The 23,056-nt window shown below is 46.5% G+C and overlaps 1 protein-coding gene across 3 annotated transcripts in view; it reads right to left on the bottom strand.

Moving 5' to 3' along the window:
• The window catches only part of RNF220 (ring finger protein 220), a 338,401-nt gene extending 332,517 nt beyond the window's left edge, over positions 1 to 5,884 (bottom strand). Inside the window, exon 1 of one of the 3 annotated variants that reach the window (XM_075067568.1) lies at positions 5,759 to 5,884. The gene's annotated coding sequence lies outside the window, so the exon portion shown is untranslated. The remainder of the gene's footprint in view (positions 1 to 5,758) is intronic. The other 2 variants (XM_032765616.2, XM_032765614.2) reach the window with 2 other exon arrangements.
• Between the last annotated feature and the right edge of the window lie 17,172 nt (positions 5,885 to 23,056).

Genomic DNA, 23,056 nt, shown 5'->3' with positions numbered 1-23,056 from the left:
CCTGGCGTCTCTGACAATATTTAAAATGATAATGGGTGCCTCTGCCATGTGATCTCTGCAAATGTCTGCCTTTCGGGTCGGGGACAGCGGAGAACGGATCAGTAATTTTAGTTCCTAATGCACTAGCTCTTAAGTAGATTTGTAAACTGCTCTGTATGTGCCATTAACATTTAGAGGAAAATGTTAACAAAATTTCTGGCTTGCATTTTGCTGAGCCTCCTAGCTTGGCCAGATCCATTCGCCCAGCCACAAACGAGAGGCAGAAAAATCCTTCCTTCTGTATCTCTCTGCGTTTTCTGTTTTAATGGTTTGGTCTGGTATTTTCTTTCCCGATCAACCTAGTGCCTTTTCTTTTAAGGTTCCGCTGCCTTCCATTCAGGCCCTAAGACCTGTCTTAAAATACAAGAACTACAACTTTGAAACAATATACTAGCCTGCCACAGCTCAAAGGGCTAAGAAAATCATATAATAATAAAAACCTGTTACAAATTGTCTCTCTCAAGTCCAGAGGGTCAAACATCTCAAATAAAACTTACTGAAAGAGTCTCTTCCTAATGGAGTGCCTTTTGTATTCCATGAATGAGGGAACCTCGCTTAACAAACTGTATGAAATCCAGTCTGTGACTTTAATGTAGTCCAATGATAACATTTCCTTTCTCCCATCCTGTACCCAAATGCTTCAGTGACGGCTATTAATTGTAAAGATGAGTGGACATCATCTCTCAGCTTCCTCATTTGGCACTCTTCCTTATAGACATCATTGCTAAATTACCAGATTATGTATCTCACATTAACAGGTTTGCTCTCTTCCAAATTTTAAATAACTTTCCTGTCAAGTTCTAGCCATGGAGAGGGAGAGAAAGGTGCCAAAGGCAGTGTGTAAAAGCACAGAAAGCCTGGACACGCGTGTTTTGCTGCTTTCAGGAAAGCTGATCAACACACACACACACACGCACACAAAAACACGAGCACAAAACTGTATCCACTAGTGAATTTTGAGTTACTGTTTTTTTTTCAGGCTGCTATAAAAAAATTAATACGCACATACAAATAAATAAGCACTCACACAGAAATGAACATTCATTAATACGTCAGTGGGGCTAAGAGCTCATTGGAAAATATGGTTTCCAAAAAAAAAAAAAGGAGCACCATTGCTGCCTCGTTGCCTCTTTTTCTATTTTTACTTGTTCCATCACCTCACGACATTAAATGTATTTCATAAATTAGTATTCTGGCTGCAACACTTGACACTCCTGTAGGATATTGTGAATCACTCCGGCCGCCTTATTCGTTTGCAAACTTCATTATGCAGGGAATAAATCAACACATTACAATATCTCGCCCAGCCAAATTTAATTTTTTTTTAAACTCCCACTTCCCTTTTCGCTCTGTCTCCCCCACCCCCCCATTAGCAACATGTACAGATGAGACTGCGGCAGACCAGTCATTATGAAAATCTATAGTTAATACACTCCCAATGTCAAAATGTCATGGGTTTAAATACAGAACCCAAAATAAGAAAACTAACCGACCTTCTTAATTAAAAAAATATGGATTGCAGGATAATCAGTTTGATGGACCATTTGGGCGACTGTAAGTTAGTGGGCACAAGGCAAAGTAAGTAACTGTTACTTTTCTGCCTCTATGCTGATTTTTTTTAATTTAGCACCCGGTGCAAATCCAGATTAAAATAACTCCAGCTATTGATCTGAGCAGTGGAATTGACATTAATTTTAGTTCACTTCTCACTTTGCAAAGGGATCAATAGGAAGTAATAACAGCTGACATCCCCACTGAAAGGAGGAAAAAAGACAGGCTGGAGACAGAAATCGAAAAGCAACCAAATAAATCAGCAGCTACTTTTCCACGGCATCAGACAAACTCCAAACAGATTGCAAAAAGTCTTTGTGGAATTAACTAAACAAGGAGTGGAGGGAGCAGGGGGTAGAGATCAATCTACGAAGCTACATAAAGTGTCTACCAAGCATCGAGGTAAAATGGACAGACCAAAAAATATTGTGATTTTTCATTTTTTAAATGATTGCTCTGATATACAAGAATTTTTTAAAAACACTTTGTTTAAGGTGTGTACAAATTGCCAGATTACTATATGTTACTAATTGCAAGGTTAAATATGCCAAAACCAAGACACATTGAATCAACAGCCTTAACTTTGATCTGTTAAAAAATATCTCACCAAGGAACAACTTCTTATCAGTAATCTCTAGCTCAAGTCTGATTCTTCTGTTTATAAAGATTGCAAACAGGTTTGAATTAGGTAAAGAGAAAGACGGACAAATGTCAGTCAATCTATGACGGGTTGGATTTAGCAGGCATCACAAACATTGTGTGAGTGGAGAAAATAGAGCTGACCACGGTTACAAGCATAAAAACCTCTTTGCTAATCAGCCTGGAAAGAAAGAATAAAAAACGCGCCTCTCTTAAAGCATTACCAGTTTCAATCAACAAATCACTTCTCTGCTATCAATTAAAATAAACAAAACACACCCCTTTATTTATTACAACAGGTTGCATTTTTGTGATTTCTCAACCATTTCCAAACACCAGGAATTAAAATAAAGGGACAAATGAACATTTTTCTCCTTCCAGGAACAAACTTCTTAAAATTAATTAGCACATTATTTAAGAAGCTTAGAAACGTTAGCAAAAACAGAGAGGAAATTAGGACAGTTTTTTTTTTAAATCATATCATACATTTACATTAAAGTTTCCCCCTATAAATGTCAAGTAGGAATTTACAAATATGTCCTGCCTAGAAAAGCCAATGATTATAAAATAAAATAATGCCAGCTGTTTGGGGATTTAAGTGCCCAAATGGATTATATATTTGAACTAAACTGGATTTCCTCGTAAAAAATAAAACAAATGCAAGCTAGAAAGCCAACACAGAAGAGATTTCTTCAGTGGATTAAGACACAAAGGAAAAACTGGTCATTTTTTAATTTGTGCAAAATATACCAATTGCAGGAACCCGTAAGAGCAGCTGGTACGAAACCCGGTTTAGAAAAAAAATCGGAGGGCCATGCCACCGAGCAGAGGCGGCAGGCTCGGCTGGAAATGGAAAAGGATCGGTGCAATTTTAGGGAGCAGAAATCACCCCATCAGGTTCGATCTGCTGCCTCACTGGAGAACCAGTGTCGCCTCGTTTCTCCTCGCTAGGGAAGAGGCGACCCCCGATTTTGTTTTGCAACAAACTTCTTGCAAAAATTTAGTCCCGCTACCAACACGATCAGCAGGCGGCAAACGAGCAAAAACAGCAGCTGGCGGAAGAAGGGGATTTTTAAAAAATAAATAAAAAGATTGGTCCTTCCCCCCTCCCCCCCAGCCTTTCAAAATTAAATTGAAAATCCAAGGGAGAATTCGCAGGGGCGAAGAAGGGTTTAGTTTGTCACGCGCCCAGGGCGGCAAACACCCACGGGGGCTTGCTTACAAGGGGGACAGTGAGGGGGGAAAACTCCCATCAGGGCGTGAGCACAACAGAAATTAACCAGGGTCTTTTTCCACGAACGCTCTGATCCGACCTGCGCTTACGAGGGACTATTCCTCCCCTGCTCGCTGCAAAAACCCGGACAGACGAATCTCTGCAAAGTGCAAACCGGGGGTTGGTTTCTCTGCTCAAGACCCGCTCATTGCACACTATAAATACAGCTATTCCGCGTGGGCTTCCCTGATTGCTGGGAATTTGGTTATTTGCTTGAGAGTTCACCTTTTCCTCCCCCCAAACCCCTCCAAGGAGGCGTGTCAAGGGTTAGACTAGAAACAAAACAAAAAAAGCGCGCAGCCCTTTGACTTTCTCCAGCTGCAAATTAAACAGGTGTTTTCCTTCCCCCGCCTTCCCAGTTTGGGGGCGAGGGTTTGCAGGGACAAGCCCGGTCGTTTCGTTTGGCCAGAAACAAACCATTCCCCCCAACAGAGCAAGGAAATTCATGTAGAGAAATTCGCTCTCCTCTCCCCTTTGCTCTATTCTCATTAAACGCCGCACGTTGTATCGTGCACAGAGAATGTTACAAAGTGGGGACAAGAGGGTCGGGGAAGAGCAGAGACCCGGAGACGGGATTTTCTGGTCTCCTCCGGAACTGTTCGCTCTTTTCCCAGTGGTGGGAGGGGGCCGCTTTTCCATCCCAATTTCTACAGTCCAGTCAGTGCATTTTTTTCCACTTAAAAAAAAAGAGTCAGAAACAAAGCTCATCAAATGTGAGGATACCTGGAGCTGTTTGACTTTATGGCAACAATCCCTCGCCATCCACATTTCCTGTGTGCAAGGAGCCGCACTCAGTACAAGTCGGTAAGGAGATTTCATTGTGCCAAACCAGATGGGTTTATGTATTTAGAGCTGAAGGTGAAGAATTATTTTCCACGCTCCCAACCGATTTGCAGACTTCGCTGCTTCCATTTGGGGGGGGCGGGGGGTTTCTAACAGCGATTCAGCTCCTGTGATCTTCGGAGCGCACTCGCGGCTGATGCAGAAAGTTTTCTCTGGGACACACACCAGGGAAAACACGCTCACTTCATTTCGCCTCCTCTGGCCGAAGGATTTGCAACCCTGCATTTCACATGCGGAGCGGGCTCAGCCTCTGCCGCTGACTATTTACACGGACCCGAATCCTTTATCGTATTTTCAAGACTAAAGCGAGAACGAGTATTTTGGGGCCCGCCGAGATTCGTGAATTTAATTCGCATCTGAGAGTGGTTTGGGGGCGAGTCTCTCGAGGGAGGGATGGAGGGGGAGTTTTACAAACTTCCACCGCCCCTAGAATCACGACAAGCGGCAATTTGCGAAGAACGTTCAGAAACCCCTAATCCAATCCCCCGCCCGGCTCGGTGTTTTCTGCTACGGATTCAAACCGGAGTTCACACGGGCACCGCGCGATTGCAAAAAGGAAAACGCGTTAGATTCAAGCTACTCCGAGCACCACGCCGGCCGGGCTGCCGGCGCTTCTACCGCACAGAAATGAGTGTGAGTTTTACACAAGAGAAACACGGTGCAGATGAGGGACGGGGACTGGGGGCGCGGAGAGATTTGTTTCCTTTCAAAAAGTTTTTTTTGTTTTGTTTTGTTTTGCAGCCTCGGGGAAGTGAAATTGTTGCTGCCCAGAGCAAGGGCAGCCTGAGCTCCTGCGGACAGCGAGGAAATAACCCCCCTGCTTGCAACAAAAATAAAATAGAAAATAAACGCGGTTTAAAATAACCGGCTTGGAATTCAATCCGATCCGCACCATTTTCGGTTCCGTTTGGAAACCTTCTGTCCCGGCACCTGATTCCCCTTTGTGCCTACTGGTCCCCCACCCCCCGCCAGCACCCCTGCAAAATAAACAGGGGGATGGTCCCAGAGACTCCGCCACTCTCGGGTTGCAGAAGGATGAGGGGGGGGGGGGAATCCTCTCTTTTTGTCGGACTTTAACCCATTATCATGATGATCCCCACCCATCCGGCCTCCCCCCTCCACTCGACCCCCCTTTCCCGTCCCGGACCCCCCCTAACCAGCTGCCTTGCTGGGGGAATTCAGGAGCTCGCGGCAATTCTTGCATGGAAAAATAAAACTTGCCATGCAAAGTTTGACTCTGCAGCGAGTCCGGATTTGCAGGGAAATCCAAAGGCACCGGCCGCAGTGTCCTGGCTCAGAGTCCCTGCAGCCCTGAGAGAGCCACTACTCGAAAGTTAGCCCCGGTTCCTGCCCAGCACAAGCTCCCCCCGCCCCCAAACACACACACACACCTTTGTGATCGCCAGTACTCACAGTGGAAATTCCTCTGGAGGTGGCTGCACTTTTTCAGGCTCAGGGAAACAGGAGCAGAGCGTGGTGCTTGGGAAGTCCTGGGCGTGTTTGCAGGCTGTCTTGGATTGCATGTACCAGATCAAGAGACTCAATTGGTGTGAGAGAAGGAGCAGTGCTGCCTCTCAGTGCCGGCTCTAATCAGTGAATGAACCTCCACTCTCAGAGGGACTGGAGCCGCACACACACACAGAGCCGGGCTGAGCACGGAATACATTAGGACACTAAGGGAGTATGGGAAATGGAGTCCGTGACTGGGGCACACAGCTGGCCTGCCCACGGACAGGGCTCCTGGCTCAGGGTTTGTTGCTGGCAATGCGATTTGTTGCATACCATTTTCAAAGTTTTATTATTTCCCTTAGGAGTTGATTTAGTTCTTGCGAAAGAGAAGAATTAATAGTCCTGGTCTATGTCCCCCAAATTTCCCTCCCTCTCTGCAACTGCCCCTTGGTCCTTATATGCAGCCTATCCAATCCTACCCTGTCCTGTAGGATAAAATCATACCCTATATTTACAGAACACCTTTTACCCTGAAGGTTCCCAGTGCACCATACAACTTAAGGGTCAGTCCCACCAGCAACCTGTGCACAGAACAACTTTGCAGCCATTCAGAACTCATAATAACAAAACCCAGACACCACAGGGGCTATCATATATTATTTTTTCATGTCTAATAATAGACACACACTCTTTTTGTTGTTTACACACATTTCTATGGCACTCAACGTGTAGTGCCACCTGACCACTTCAGAAACATTAACTAATTTAACCTCACAACACCAGGGGGAGGTAAGAGAGTGTTAAAAACGTTATTCAAGTTGTGGAAGACAGCCAGAGAGAGCATAAGTGACTTGCCCAAACTCATACAAGAAATCAGTGGCAGAGTCAAAAAGAAAATGCAGGTCTTCTGACTCTCAGACTGTTTCGTACACACATACACACACACAAGTATTTTAAGTGCACCCGTGAGGAAAATGATTCCTCTAATCTACACGCACACTCGTCCTTGTACACAAAGGGATTATTTAATTCACCTAAATCAGGAACTGACATCAGAGACATTTATTCAGTAATGGAGGGAATCATTTTTTAACATTAAAAAGTGTCAGTTCTTTCCTTTTTAAAAATAAATAATATAGTGGCTGATTTTTTGGTTCCCTCTTCTCTGATTGTGCATGGACACTGTGAGGTATTATGGGACTACATTTGCTATAAACATGGGAAGGAGGTCAGCTCCTCACTGTAACAATTTGGGTTGTTCTCTCTGTGTCTGCATGTATGAGGCATCTGAGCGTGCGCACGTGTGTATTCCTGGCATCCTCGCTCTTTCATGAAGAATAGCAACAGCTTTTGTTTAAGGTGTGGCTCATTACTAAAGTTATCTAGATCTTCAGTTTGGTCTGACTATCCCAGTGTTAAATATGAGCTCAAAGCCAATGGGAGTTTTGGGTGGTTAAGAAATGCAGGTTCAGACCCTATCTCACACTTTGAAGACCATAAAGGTTTGCTTCTCTTGTGGGTTGAAATTTACCCATCCTTTTTACATCACCTCAGAAAGACCAGTTTTTTCTTAGGTAGTCAGCATGGTTGCATGCCCAATTCAAATATTAAACCTTAAAAGGATAAAAGTAGCCAGACAAACTTTCCTCCTTTTTACACTTAATACTGTATCTCGAAATAAAAACAACCTTGACATTCTAAGCCTCTGAAATCAGCAGTCGTCTGTATCTAAAGATGCTTCAAGTGCTTTATTTTGCACTTTGTACCATCAGTTGCTCCACAACCTGTTGGCCATGTCATGGTGGAGCAATACAGATGTTGGTACTCAAGGAAATGTGTATGCGATTGTTTGGAGATGCACGCTACACAGTCTGTTACAGTATGTAGTGTGTATATACCAAAGTAAGAATGCTCTGTGGACAGACAGCCAACTGCCTTTTCCATGGATTAGCCAGGACATCCATCCACAGGACACCAGGCAGGGATTATTCCTGGTTTCAGAGTATTCCTGGCTCTGTTACACTCTAACTGTGTGATTCTAGGTAACTCTCTGTGTCTCTGTTTTCCAGGTACTTCTAAGCATCAGCTCTTAGATCGCAACAAGATAAGTGCCTTAGGTCATAGAGAATTTTAATGTGTACCACAATTCACAGTATTCTCTCCTCTCCTGTTCAATGTTTTCTTGCCAGGATTCCTTGTGGAACCTGACTGGGAGCTTCTCAAGTGAGTGAGTGAATGCCTCATGCTGTGGCAAAGCTCCCACTGAAGTCAACAGCAGCCAGATTCTCAGAACTGGCCACTGATTTTTGGGTGCTGCATCCCTAAGGTGCTCCACTTCAGACACATGGGTCTGGAGATCATGCAACACCCATTAACTTATTGGAAGCATGGGCAACTGACCTTTCGGCAAATCAGAACCTAGGTTTCTCAAGTTAGATGGCCAAAATATTAGATCCTCAAATTCAGAGGCCACTTAAAAGAAAATTAACCTAGGTGTTTTACCTAAGTAAGGACTGAGTCGTTAGCAAGGGGGATATTGACAGCTGACAGTCACCATTCTGTGTGCCTGTGAAAGAGTCAAATACTCAATCTCAAAGAAATGTGTCAAAGTTTTGGTGTCTCAAACTTTGAGGGAAATAACTGAATTTAAGGATATTGGTTTCCTACTCGTTGATCATATCATATGATACATACAGTATCATGTAAAGTAGTGTGTAATTAGACATAGGAAATCAGGTTCCAAACAGAGGGCAGTGAGAGAATCTTTCAAACTCTGACCCCAGTCCAACATCTGTTTAGGTACATGTGCAACTTTACACACACGAGTGGTCCTATGTGAGTAAAGATATATACTTGATTAAGCGTTTGCGGGATCAAGGCCACTGATTGGTATAATAGAGTAAAGACAAAGGATCTTTGCAAGTAATTAAACATTGTAATTCTGGACTCTCTAATTACTGAAGAGGAAGGACTGGTAGCTCCAAAGCCCTGGGATATTGTTCTACTATTATGTAAAAATGGGTCTTTACCCATTCCAGCTGAAGACCTTTTGTCCTCATACCTCATGGGTGAGTTCTCTATACACTGAATCTAGCTATCTGTAATAGGCACCAATTACCCCTGATTATAGTTGAATTTCTCAGACTGAAATATAGATTTAGAACAATGTAGGATTTTTAAAAATAAAAGTAGTGCTTTTCATCTTGCTCACTTCTAACATCTTTTTTGCAAACCTAAGTAGCTGCCAAAAAGCTGCATATGCAAACACACACAAATACAATAGTACGATATATAAGGCACTGATCTCGCAACAAGCCCCAACAATTGGCTTCTTAGATAAATATTCCTCTGTACTCATATATATTAGCCATATTGTAAAGAACATCAGGGCTTTGACATAGACAAAGGAAATCAAGTTAAAAATCAACACATATCTTCCAGAAACCTTTAAAAATATCCTATTTGAGAACAATGTTACTAATAACATTTACATTACAGCTCATTATAGCAATTATCAAATTCTGGTTTAAGTACTTTGATGATAAGGTCATTTTTTCAGGTAGGTATAACATTCTGAAAAAATGAACCTTTGGATTTAAACTTCTTGCCCTTGTTCTCAGCCAAAAAGTAATTTAAACAGTTTATTTTTTAAGTTTATAGAAAACCTTTCTGAGTTTCTTAGTGTGGAAAAAAGGGGCCAATTCCTCGCCTCAGATACAGTTTATGCCAGCTGAAGATCTTGCCATCTGTTTTAGGCTTTAAGAACATTGCTTTTAAAAAAAGTGTGGGGTTTTGTTTGTTTTGAGGTTGCACATAATTAGTTAAAACACTTAAAGTCAAAAATACAAACTTGGCATTAGTTGTCTTCTGTGAGAAGTATCTGCAAAGGTAAACTTGAGAAAATTATTGAACTAATATATCCATTTTTTTAAATTCCTTATCTGTGTTACCAATGAAGGTCCTAATCCTGCAATCAGATCCATGAGCAAGGACCCTGAACCAATGTGCAGCCCCGTTGGCAGAAAGGTCCACAGGCAAAACTCCAACTGAAGTTTGGGCCAAGTTAATATCCAACAGCATTGGCAATCAATCTAAACTCGCCAGTGTCACTTTTGTTCACTTTCAAGTCAGAGATAGCTTTCAGATGCTCATGCCCTCACATAGTGCTGCAATGTTTGGACTGCAAACACAGCACACAGGATGCTAAAATCCAAATTAAATTAGCATATGTAGGCCCTGATCCTACAAAGATTTATACACGTGCTTAACTTTACGCACATTGACGTCAGTGGGACTACTCAGGGTGTGTAAAGTTAAGCACATGTGTAAGACAGCAGGATCAGGGCCTTTGATGATATAAGCTCTTTGGGGGAGAGACTGTACTTTTGTTATGTCTGTGTACCAATGTTTACATAATTTAAAAAAGGAAATTTAAAGTTTGTTCCTAAACTACTGGATAGCATTCTATAAAGAAACAAAGAAGTTATCAGTGAGTGAAAACAACATACATGGATGTGGAGGCTCTCTACACAAACATCCCCCACACAGATGGAATACAAGCTGTCAGGAACAGTATCCCTGATGATGCCACAGCACAACTGGTTGCTGAGCTCTGTGCCTTTATACTCACACACAACTATTTCAAATTTGATGACAATTTTATTCCGATCAGTGGCACTGCTATTGGGCACCCACTGGCCCCACAAATGTCCAATATTTTTGGGACCTGGAACAACGCTTCCTCGCTCTCATCACTCACGCCCCCTTCTCTTACCTGACGCTAACACTGATGACTCTTCATTCATCTAGGACCCATGGGAGAGCGGAGGAAAATTCCACCACCGATTTTCACGGCTTCCCCCCACCATCACCTCAGCGCTGGACCAATCACACGGGGAAGTCCATTCCTAGACACACGGTGCAAATAAGTGATGGTCACGATTAACACACCCTATATCGAAAACCTACACACCGCATGCCTCCTTCATGCCTCCAGCTTCCATCCGGACATCCAACAATCCATTGTCTACAGCCGGCACTGAGGGGTACGAACCGCATCTGGCTCTAACCCCTCAGATAGAGACCAACACCTACAAATACTCACAGCTTCTTCAAAACTACAATACCCACACGAGAATGGAAACAGATCACAGAGCCAGACGTGTACCCAGAGCCTCCTACTGCAGAAAACCCGAAAGAAACCAACGGACTCCATGGCCAATCACATCAGCCCCCAGCTAAAACTCTCCAACGCCATTACGTAGTGATACACCCATCCTGGCAATGATCCTCGCTTTCACAAGGGGGCCTTGGTGGCAGGCCAGTCCTCGCCCGCAGACATCCACCAACCTCAAGCATATTTCACCTAGCACCACACACTGCACCATAGATAACTCTAACTCAGGAACCAATCCATGCACAAACCTTCGCACTGCCAACTCTGCCCACATACTACACCAGCAGACACCACATCACAGGACCTTATACCAGATCAGCCACACTTCATCGGTTTCATTCACCTGACGTCCACCATGTACTATACGCCACTGTGCGCAATGCCCCTCTCTATGTCATCAGCCAACTGGACAGTCTCTACGGAAAAAGATAATGTACACAAATCAGATATTAGGGAATGGAAATCTACAAAAACCTGTAGAGAGGAAACACTCAGTCTCCTGGAGCACACAATAGCAGATTTAAAGGTAAGTCATTCCTGAGCAAAATGCTTCAGGACCAGACTTCAAAGAGAACTGCGAACCTTCAGTTCATCTGCCAATTTGACACCATTAGCTCAGGATTTAAACAAGACTGTGAATGACTCGACCAACTACAAACGCAGTTTCTCCTCCCTTGGTGTTCACACCTCAACTGCTAGAAGAGGGCCTCATCCTCCCTGATTGAACTAACCTTGTTATCTCTAGACTGATTCTTACCTACATATTTATACCTGCCTCTGGAAATTTCCATTACATGTGTCTGACGAAGTGGATATTCACCCATGAAAGTTTATACTCCAATACATCCATTAGTCTATAAGGCGTCACAGGATCTTCTTTGCTTTTTACAGATCCAGACTAACACAGCTACCCCTCTGATACTTAACATACAAGGGATGCCCTATTTTCTGCTTCAACGTAAGTGCATGGAGGGAGTGGCTATCTGACAGACATCCATCTAGATATGTTAAGATCTGTACACAAATTGAGGCCACTACCTGCCTACCCAAACCTTGTAATTCTCCCTGCCTACTTTAGAGTGGGTTATTGTCAGAAAAGTGACAATGTCAAAATGGCACCTGCTTACCCATCGGGTGCCATCAAGTTTTTTTCTCATGTATTTTTATGACAGCTGAGTCCCTGGTTTATGCTTGGATGAGACTGCAACTGTATTCCACAGTTAAAGACAAGAGGCCACTTTGATTTGTCATGTCGCAACCTCAGACCGGTTCAGCAAGAACACTGAAGATGAAGATTTACCTCTAAGGTTGGGAACATTATTCTGGGACACCAACACTAGCGCCATAGGGAATAGGATCAGCAGCTTTGGAGAGTCACCCTGTTGCTGGACAGGAGTTACAGCCCGGATGGAAGATCACTGACAGGTAACTGGACCAACAATAGCTTGGGTCCAGCCTGCAACTGCACATCAGCCTTAAATGCTGTCTTAATCAGTTCTAACTTACTGAGGTCAGGGACGGATAGTGCTCAGAACCAGGCATGCTAAGGGCAGATGCAAGAAACCCTATGGTAGCAATTATAGAATTATCAGACTAGAAGGGACCTGAAGAAGTCATCAAGGCCAGCCCCCTGGAATAACCTGTCCTTAAGCAAAGTTCCCTCCTAATTCCCAACAGTTAGATGTGGGCTCAAGCCCTGAGGCATGAGAGTTTATATCCCTTCCAAACCATTTATTTATTTTAAAAAATATTTGCTAATCTAACTCTGGATATTCTTGTTCGCCATATATGTCCATTTTTTTTTTTAAATTTCTACTACACTCTTACCTCAAAATATCCTGTAGCAATGAGTTCCACGGGCTAATGGTTCAGTGAGCAAAAAAGTGATTCCTTTTGCCAGTTCTAAGTTTCCCAGCTTCTGGTTTCATTGGTGGTCTTTTCTTTGATAAGAAAAAGAATGAACGGAAATGCCCAACCTACTTGATTTATACCATTCATTATTGTAGGTGTTTTCACAGAGGAAGGGAGGGAGGCAGATAGGTAGCCTGGGATGAGATCTAGAACAGGAATACATATAAATGCAAAGCATGTGTGTTTATTCCCTTTGTCATTTACAGGGCCACTGCACACAACCTTGACAACCAAACCATGGGAGATGGGCTTCAAAAAGATCAAGGAAGTTGGAAAAAAAATCTGCTTAAAGCAGAGATCCCCAAACTGTGAGGTGTGCCTCCCTTAGGAGGTGCAGCTGGGATCCAGGCCAGCCCCCATAGAGGTGGGGAGGGAATGCCACTCAGCCCCATCCTGCCCCTGCCCCTGCCTTGGCCCTCTTACTCCTGTCCACCCCTCCCCCACAAGCTTCAGCCCCACTCTGGGCCCGGGGAGGGGGACGACAGGGGGAGACAGGGGTAAGGAGAGTGCAACCCTGAAAAGTTTGGGGATCACTGGCTTAAAGGATACCCTTAAATGGTGCTTCAAGGAGGCCGGACTTATGGGCTCCTGCCGCCTGGGGTCCTGCTTCTAGGTTTCACAAGCATGGGGTTGGCATAGGAGAATGGTCTCCTCAGAAGCCTGACGCCCTGCCACCAGCTTTCTCCGCGTGGGAGTCCCCATAGTTCTGCCCCTCTCTGCTGGATGGGGTCCGCAGGGAAGCCCTACCCTGGGATATCAGTGCCGAGCCCTTGGGAGCTAGGCTCGAGATGTGGCAGCCAGACCTGGAGACTCCTTACCACACCCCGCAGTGCTGGCAACGTCCAGGCTGTGTCCACTGCCCCCACCCACGCCGGGAGGGGAGAGGCACGCGGCTGCTGGTTCAGGCTCGAGCGACATCGGTGTGACTCTCCCCTGGTGCCGTTTCCCTCCCCTCTGGTTACACGGCAGGAAACCGTTTCTGCCTGTCGAGGGCCAAGCTCCCCACGGGACAGCTGCTGGGGGCAGAGCGGGTGACACAGACCCTCCCTCCAGCCTCGGCCTTGCGGGGCCTACCTCACGCTGCAAACCCCTCAGCGGGGCGCATGGAGCCAAGGGGACACAGGGAAAAGCAGCCCCGGGCCACAGCTGGGACGCAGAGGGACAAACGCTGGGGCCCCGTTCCCAGGCCCAGGCTGGCGGCGAGTGCCGACTGAGCCACTCTCCTGGCCAGTGCTGGGAGGCTCAGCCAATTCGGCGGGAACTCTAGCAGGTGCCCATGTCTGCCCGGCACAGCTCTGCCTAGAAGTACCTAGGAAATAAGGCACCGGCGGCCAGTACTGAGGCCCCATCACAGTGGATCTGTGGCCCCCAGTGCGCTGAACATGGTGAGTGCCTAACTGGAGGCCAGCGGGAGAAGGCTAGCCAAGGCCAGGAGCCCCCAGGGTGGACTGGGAGGAGGAGGGACGGTAAATACAGCAACAGGCATTCTGTCCCCAATGAGACACTGCCAGCAGCTCCCCCGAGCTGCAGAAGAGGAAGCCACCTAGAAATGTAGGGCTGGGAGGGACCTAGAGAATGTCTGCCCTGCAGTTAGACATCCTCCCACCTCGCAGGGTCCTACAGCCCGCGCTCCTGCCTGAGCCCCACGAGCCCGTCAGCTGGCCAGGCCCGGGTGTTTAATTGCAGTGTAGACATACCTGGGGAGGTCGTCTAGTCCAGCCCCCTGTGCGGAGGCAGGTCCAAGGAAACGTAGGTCCCTGACAGGTGTCTGTTCAACCTGTTCTTGAAAACCTGAATTGACAGAGATCCCACAGCCTCCCTGGGAAGCCTGTTCCACAGCTTAACAACCCTGAGAACTAGAAAATTTTTCCTAATATCTGACTTAAATCTCTCTCGCTGCCCATTACTTCCTGTCCTACCTTCAGTGAACATGGAAAACAATTGATCACCAGTCCTCTTTATCACAGCCCTTCAAGATTGTTATCAGGTTCCCCCTTAATCTTCTTTTCTCAAGACTAAGCAGGCCCCATGTTTTTAACCTTTCCTCCGAGGTCACGTTTGCTAAACCTTTGATCATTTTTGTTGCTCTCCTCTGGACTCTCTCCAATTTGTCCACATTTTTCCTAAAGTGCAGGGCTCAGAACTGGACACAATACTCCAGCTGAGGTCTCATCAGTATCGAACAGAGCAGGACAGTAACTTTCTACGTCTGTTACCCGATAGTGATATCAGCATTTTTTGCAACTCTGTCCCATTGTTGGCTCATTTCAGTGTGTGATCCAAATCATCCCCAGATCCTGTTCAGCAGTACTGCTATCAAGACTGTTATCTCTGTTTTGTAGCTGTGGATTTTATTTTTTCCTCCTTTATTTTTTTCTTGCACTTAGCTTTATTTAATCTTGCTGAATTAAGACCAGTTTTCCAATTTGTCACGGTCGTTTTGAATTCTAATTCTGTCCACCAAAGTGCTTACAACCCCTCCTATCTTGGTATAATTCACAAATTGTGTAAGAGTACTGTGCACTTCATTACACAAGTCATTCAGAAAAATGTTGAATAGCAGTAGGCCCAGGATTGACTCCACTGAGTACGTCCTTCCAGTTTGACAGCAAAGTATGGATAGCTACTCTTTGCAGGTTAATCGTGTGGAACAATTACTGGAGCTGGACAGGATTGATGAATAAAAACTTTCATATTTTTTTCTAATTTTTTGCTGACATTCAGATATTAATGGACATTTTAAATTAAAAATACCCTTTATTTCTCTATTTCCACATCCCCCCAATTTGCAGCGAGAGAGAGGAATATTTTATTGCCAATTTTGATTGATCATCTTAAGCAGATGCTGTGATTTCTTTCAAAAAATTGGAGGAAATGGAAAAAATTGAGCCATTATGAAAAAACAGAACAAAAACATATTTTTCAATTTACAAAACTTTTTTGCAATTCTTTTCTTCAATGCTTGAGCCAGCTGTAATCCTGACATGGTGGCGAAAAGCTTTTTAACTGGTTATTATTGTTATTTTAAGACAGTTATTATTTTATTTATGGAGAGCTATGAGCATACACAGCAATGCACGGCACGTACCAGAGGGCCTGATCCTATGAAGTGCTGAGTTCCCTCATCCCCCACTGACTTCACTGAGAAAGGAGAGTGTTCAGTTCCTCTCAGGTTTGGGCCCAGGTCTCTGCTCTAAAAAGCTTATGCCCTAACACAGACAAATTTGATACACAGGACAGCAATTGAGAGAGGAGTAAGGGCTGAGAACTCACTGAGGAGGTTATGTGGATTTGAAGGAGGAGAGCGGACAGCCAGCCACAAAGGACTGGGGGGCTGTTCCAGGCATAAAGCGTGGAGCGGAAGAACTGGAAGAGCCAAGAATAGCGGGAAGCCAAAGGAGACGCTCGGAGGGATACAGAGAGAGAACGCTGTGTGTTAGGTATTGTGACAGACCCAGGCCAGTGGGGTACAGGAGTCTGGTAGAGGGCAAATATACTGGTCACTGGGTGAGTAGTTTTCTGTTCCCTGAGTGACCAGAACAGGGGCTGCAGTAGAGTAATCAGGAACCTGCTAGAACCAATAAGGCAGACAGGCTGATTAATCCTGCGCCAATCAAGGCAGGCTAATCGGGCACCTGGGTGAAAAGGAGCTCACTCCAGTCAGGAAGGGGGAGCCAGAGGAGAGGGTGTGTGTGAGGCTGGGGCAAAGGCACAAGGAGCGGAGATGAGAGGCTGTGCTGCTGGAGACTAAAGGGATACAAGTGTTATCAGCCCAGGAGCGAGGTCTGTGGTGAGGATAAAGAAGGTTTTGGGAGGAGGGCCATGGGGAGTAGCCCAGGAGTTGTAGCTGTCACGCAGCTGTTACAGAGGCACATAGACAGCTGCAATCCACGGGCCCTGGGCTGGAACCCGGAGTGAGGCGGCCGTGGTTCCCCCCAAACCCCCAACTCCTGATCAGACACCCGGAGGAGGTTGACCAGGAGTGGGGGAGATCACTGAGGTGAGTAAATCTGCCAATAAGCAGCAGGACCCAGCAAGGTAGAGAGGAAACTTTGTCACAGTATCTTGTGAGATAGCCAGAGAGGTCTGTGGAGGAGAGGATACAATCCAAGGATAAAGGAACAGAGATTTGGGAGGGGTCAGACCAGTGCAAGTGTGCTGTTGAAGGAGAGAGGAAGAGAGCACAGGGACTTGAGGAGAAGTGACAGAGCTGGACCGCAGGAGAGGAAGGCAGATGAGCAGTGGTATTTGGAGGGATGAGCAGTGGGTAGCAGAGAGTCCAGAAGAGGACGCATCTCGCCGGCTATCCACAATACAGACACTTTCCACAGGACCCCAGAATTGGGAATCCTGTCTACTCTCAGCAAGTCACTTCACTGCCTTGGCCAGCCTGTCTTCTGACACCTCACTGCCCCATGCGAGGCTGGATGTACGATCCATGGTAGCCGCCCTTGATTCCAACTCAATCAGGTATGTCCACTATGCAGCCAGCGCATCAGCGCTGCCTTGCAGTTACCTGGCAGAACCAGTTCAGGGTTCCTCTAATTTTTCCCACCTGTGTGTGGAATTGATTTTGTTATGTCACCAATATGGAGTGACGTGTGACCGACCCTGTGTGACCGTCACCTTCATATCAGTGCACAGAACAAAATTCATGGGATGGGGGTGGGGCTGAGGGCTTCGGAGTGTTGGGGGGCTCATAGGCTGGGGCAGAGGGTTGGTGCAGGTGGAGCGAGGGTTCTGGCTGGGGGAGCTGGGAATGGGGGTTTGGGGTGCAGCTACCCTGGGACTACGGTGGGGAGAGAGGACTCCTCCACCCTCTCTCACCGCAGCAGCACCTGGGCTGGGGGAGAGGGCGCCTCTTTCGGCCACAGCAGGTCCAGTCCGGCTAGGTTGGGCACCTCTCCCCTGGCTACGGAAGGTCTGGGCTGGGCTGGATCGGTGGGAGCCCTCTCCCCCGTTGTGAGGTCTGGGGCTGGGAGAGACATCTCTCTCCTCTAGCCTGAACACTTGTGCGGTGCTTCATACACTGCTGGGCAGCACGACATGGCTGCGCAGCTTAGAGGAACTTAAGCACCAATCATCACTGACCACATCCCAGGTCTTGGGATGTGACGAACTGGGACTGTTCCTAATTTGTGCTCTAAATACTGTGTGTGGCCTCAGTGTCCCTAGGCAGTTCTTAAGTATCCTAGGTGGTGGATAAGGGTGTGTGATTGCTGCAGAGCAAAGGGCCAGTGCACCTTAAATGCCTGGGCACTCTGTCTCCTAGCAACTGATGGCCTGGGCCCCTCCTCTGCAAAGGTGCCAACTGAAGGTGTTGGAGACACAGAGATCAGTGACCTCCTGGCCCGGGAAAGGAGCTGAGCAAAGAGGAGGGGCTGGAGGGGAGTTAGTCTGAAGCTGGCTGGGGACGAGGAGTGAAGTGCGACCTGGTCTGGCTCACTGCCCCCCAGAATGGACCTGGCCGAGGGGTCTGTTCGCTGTATCTACAAGCTCTGTTTTAGACCCTGTTCCTGTCATCGAATAACCTCTGTTTTGCTGGCTAAGAGTCACGTCTGACTGCAAAGTGGGGGTGCAGAACCCTGTGGCTTCCCCAGGACCCCGCCTGGTGGGCTCGCTGTGGAAGCCCCGGAGGGGCAGAGGATGCTGAATGCTCCAAGGAGAAGACCAGGAAGGTGAAGACGTGTGAGCTTCTTGCCCTGAACAAGTCTGCTCCAAGGGAGAGGAGGCTCCCCAAAGTCCTGACTGGCTTAGTGGGGAGCAGTTCCAGAGCATCGCCCGGGGACTCCGTGACAGGACTCACCAGGAAAAAGTGAAGGGCCATTCTGCTGGGAGCTGGACACTTTTAAAGATTGGTGGCATAGTATTTCCGTGTAGGTCGGCCCACCAACCTACAGCCCAGTAGACCTAGCAAGCTTTTATGGTGGCTCTCCCTTGTGGGTAGCTAGGGTATAACATGAGATCACTCAGCGAGGGTAGAACTGATGGGACAACTCGTGTGAGGAAGGGCTAGTCTCCTGAATGAGATTTTGCAGGACCAGGCTCAATATCATTATTAATAATATTTGTATGGATCTATCGGATTTGATGTTGCTTTACCACAAAAAACAGACCAAAAAACCACAGGATGCTTATTCCAAAGAGTTTACAGTCTAAGGACCTAATTCAGGGAGGTACGAGGTGGCCTCAGCCATTCCAGTAATAATAAGTGACAGCTGAGGATGTGGAAATGGGTCGTGTTTAGACAGAAATATTCTAGCCTTTTGCTAAAGGTGTTTTTCATGCTGCAGTGGAATACAAAAGGATTTCATTTTGGGATTCTGACCGCAGAGTGTTCGTGGCTTAGGATGCTGGCCACATTCACCCAGAGTGAAATCAGGTCTGAGTGTGACATCCATGGTGTATGTGGAAGTGAATGAAGTGGGCCACCGCTTTTGCTGGCCTTCTGCCAGGAGGTGAATTTCACCTTGCTGGAGCGATAGTCCTGTAAGTCCAGCCTGAACTATAGTGCTCACTGCTGTGGCTGCTCGGATAATAGTCCTGCAGCGCCAGTGAGATAGCACCAGAAACCCCCACACACCTTCGCCACATTGACTGACCAGGGCTCACACAATGGTCCAATGCACTGGTGCGGTGCTAATGAGCCAGCGTTCATGGTAGCCCACAGCGCTGTTGTCATGCCAACAAAATGGTATTCATTCCTGAGAAAAAATAGCCAACTAAATAAATAAGTCAGTGGGGGATGAGGGAACTCAGCACTTCATAGGATCAGGCCCTCTGGTACGTGCTGTGCATTGCTGTGTATGCTCATAGCTCTCCATAACCAACTAAATAAATAAATACTTTCTTTCTCTGGACGAATGTTTGTTTAATAAGAGTTGGAGGTTAAACCTGAAGGGGGACGGGGAGGGGGAGAAACCCAGTCTGAAAAAAACAAACTGATCTCAGATGGTCTTGGGCCTTTCGGGAGATTCCGCACAAAGCCCTCTTTCCAAATACCTGGCTGGGTCAACCTTTCTGTAGCAAAGCTGAGAGGAAGCAGCCGAGGGGAGGAGTTCCTGCCCAATTATTCCCCATAGGGCCCACACTCAAATTCTGTGGATCATCTGAGAGTCACCTGAGGCCTAGGACATCCATGCAGACAGCTAGGCCATTACACTGGAGGTGATCTTTGTGATAGGGACAGTATGCATCTCCCTAGCTCTGCCCCCACCCAACACAGGGCTGCCTCCTCCCCATCCCTGGTACTTCCCTACCCCTCACAGATCCACGGACCATAAGCTACCCTCGTGGGGACTGGGAGAAGGGAAGTGTGCTGCAGCAGAGCCACCGGACCCCTTTCTCCACCAGGGAACATCCTTTCCCCAGGGTAGAGTCTGCTGTGCGTCAATGTCTCACTGTTCATGGTGATGGAACCTGGAGCTCTGGCTTTGCAGACAGCTGGCATGATTTATTCTTAAAAAATTAGAATGTCGCTGTTCTTTGTAGAGTGCATCTCATAACTCTGTGATGAAGGCAGGCTCTGAACAGTGGCATCAGCCAATGAGGGCCTGGTCCGGCTTCCAATAACATCAGTGGAAAGACATGGGAGCTGGATTCAAAGCACTGCATTACAGAGCACTGTGTAAGTGCTAAAGACTACAGTGTGAGTCTCAAGATGAGGTGTGAATGGGTCAAGCCAGATTTTATATTAAATTTAACATCTATCGGTCTATGTAGGTTCTTGCATGTCCTTCATCACCTTAGTATCTGAGAACATGTTTTCTTAAGAGATACAATATCATCCCAAGGCCATGTGGCAGAACTTTCATATTGAAATAGATTCCCTTCATTGCTTCACGTGCAGCGACTCTCCCTTTTCCTGACTGCTCAGTACCTGAAGTAGCCACTCTCCTCTAGTGGTTCTCAACCTTTCCAGACTACTGTACCCCTTTCAGGAGTCTGATTTGTTTTGTGTACACACACCCCACCCCCAAGTTTCACTTCACTTTAAAACTACTTGCCTAAAATCAGACCTAAAAATACTGAAGCATCACGGAACATTATTACTGAAAAATTGCTTACTCTTTCATTTTGTCTGTATGAAATTTCAGTTTGCACTTACTTCGCTAGTGATTTTGATGTAACCTTTTGTGAAACTATCTAGATGAGTTGATGTACCCCCTGGAAGACCTTTATGTACCCCCAGGGGTACATGTAGCCCGATGGAGAACCATTGCTCTAGCACACCAGCCAGCCCCACTGTTTTCCTGCTAGCCCCTCCTAGAAACTCTGTGCTTCTTTTTGTTAGTCTTCTGCTCAGATCCTCTCCTCTCCCTGCACACACTCACTCTCTTGCCTCATGTCAGCCCTTTAGTCTAGCTTGTATTAACTCCCAATACATTATTCACAACACAAACAAATGTGGAACTAATGAGCTGCATGCCAGACATTAACAACCCAGTCACAATGACCCACATTTCCATATTGTCTACTACCTATGGGGGCCTAGTTTGAGTGTCAGAGGAAATACTTTTTCACACAATGCACAATTGGCCTGTGGAACTCATTGCCACAAGATAGCACTGAGGCCAAGAACTTGCAGGATTCAGAAAGGGATTCAACACGTATATGGTGTGATAAAGTTCCTCCTCTACCTTGGTGGGTCCTGCGCTTATTGGTGGATTTGCTCACCTCACAGATTCATCCTGTGGGTCAGGAAACAGCCCAGAGACCTTCCCCTCTGGTAGAAGCCACAGTCCAGGTCAGTTGCTCCTGCGTTGGATCAGGAGTTGGGAGGTTTTGGGGGGAACCCGGGCCCGCCCTCTACTCCGGATTCCAGCCCAGGGCCCTGCGGACTGCAGCTGTTTAGAGTGCCTCCTGGCACAGTTGCACGAGAGTTACAACTCCCTGGGCACTCCCAATGGCTCCTCCCAAATCTTCTTTGTCCTCACCACCAGACTTCCTCCTGATGTCTGATAACACTTGTACTTCTCAGTCCTCCAGCAGTAGCCTACTCACTCTCAGCTTCTTGCACACCTCTTGCTCCCAGTTCCTCACATGCAATTCCTCTCCTCTGGCTCCTCTGACCTGACTGGAGTGAGCCCTTTTATAGCATCAGAGGGGTCTAATTAGAGTCAGGTGCTTAACAGCCTCACCTGACTCTTACAGGTAATTGGAGTAGGTGTTCTCATTAGCCTGGCGCGCCCCTGCTCTGGTCATCAGGGAACAGAAAACTGCTGATCCGATGGCCAGTATATCTCCCTTCAACTAATCTGTGGTTCCCAACTGGCCTGGGTCTATCACAATGGATAACAATATCCAGAATTATAATAGTAAATACTAAAAAAACAAATCCACTGAGATTTTGGAAGGGATATAAACTCTCTGCAGTCCGGAAATCAGTAGCTCTTTGGTATAAGAGGAAATTTACCCTGAGGGCAGGCTAGCCTGTAGTGTAGCTGATCCTGCAAGATTTCTTGCATCTTCCTTTGGACCACCTGTGCTGGTCACTGTCAGTGACAAGCTATTGGTCTAGATGGACCAGGTCTGATCCAGTCTAAAAATTCTTATGTTCCTCCCATAGCTCTTTAGAAATCAATGGGAACTGCAAGCCCTCAGCATTCTTGAGAATTAGGCCTCCATGTCCCAGGTTGGCGCCAAAGGAGTGAACACTTGAAAGCCGTTCCCTTTACATACCGGCCTTACCCTCTCCTTTCTCTGTGCTGAGTTTGTAAACTTGTTGAGGAGGGTACCTGTCTTCACACGTCTAGGAAGCACCATGCACACTAATGAGGCTACACACAAATACATCTTAATATTTTCAAATGTCCAGCCTTGCGTTTGCAGGTTTTCTACTGCCACTCTAACCCAACGGTGGTAGTGCTATCTTGGAGGGCTCTGGGTGGGACCTGAAGCTTTTTCAGGTCACGTCAGTAGGAACCATGTCTCCTGTGGAGAGACACCAAAACAGGAACTGGGAACAAATCCTTTGTCACAGAACATGGAGCTTAACTGCTTACTGAAAGGGTATTTGGTAAGATGGGTAGTGCGAGACTTTGTCCTAATGTGTATGAACTGCTGGATGAAGTCAGTAGTTTGTTAACAGATTTTTTTTCTTCTTTGTTTCTCATGGAGATGATTTCGGGGCTGGACAGTTTGATCCTCTGCAGTCTATACCTTCTCCCTCTCTA

Source organism: Chelonoidis abingdonii, chromosome 7 (assembly GCF_003597395.2).
Source record: "Chelonoidis abingdonii isolate Lonesome George chromosome 7, CheloAbing_2.0, whole genome shotgun sequence".
Classification (NCBI taxonomy): Eukaryota; Metazoa; Chordata; order Testudines; family Testudinidae; genus Chelonoidis; species Chelonoidis abingdonii.
Note: the sequence above shows the minus strand (reverse complement) of the source record. Positions and strands in the feature narration are given on the sequence as shown.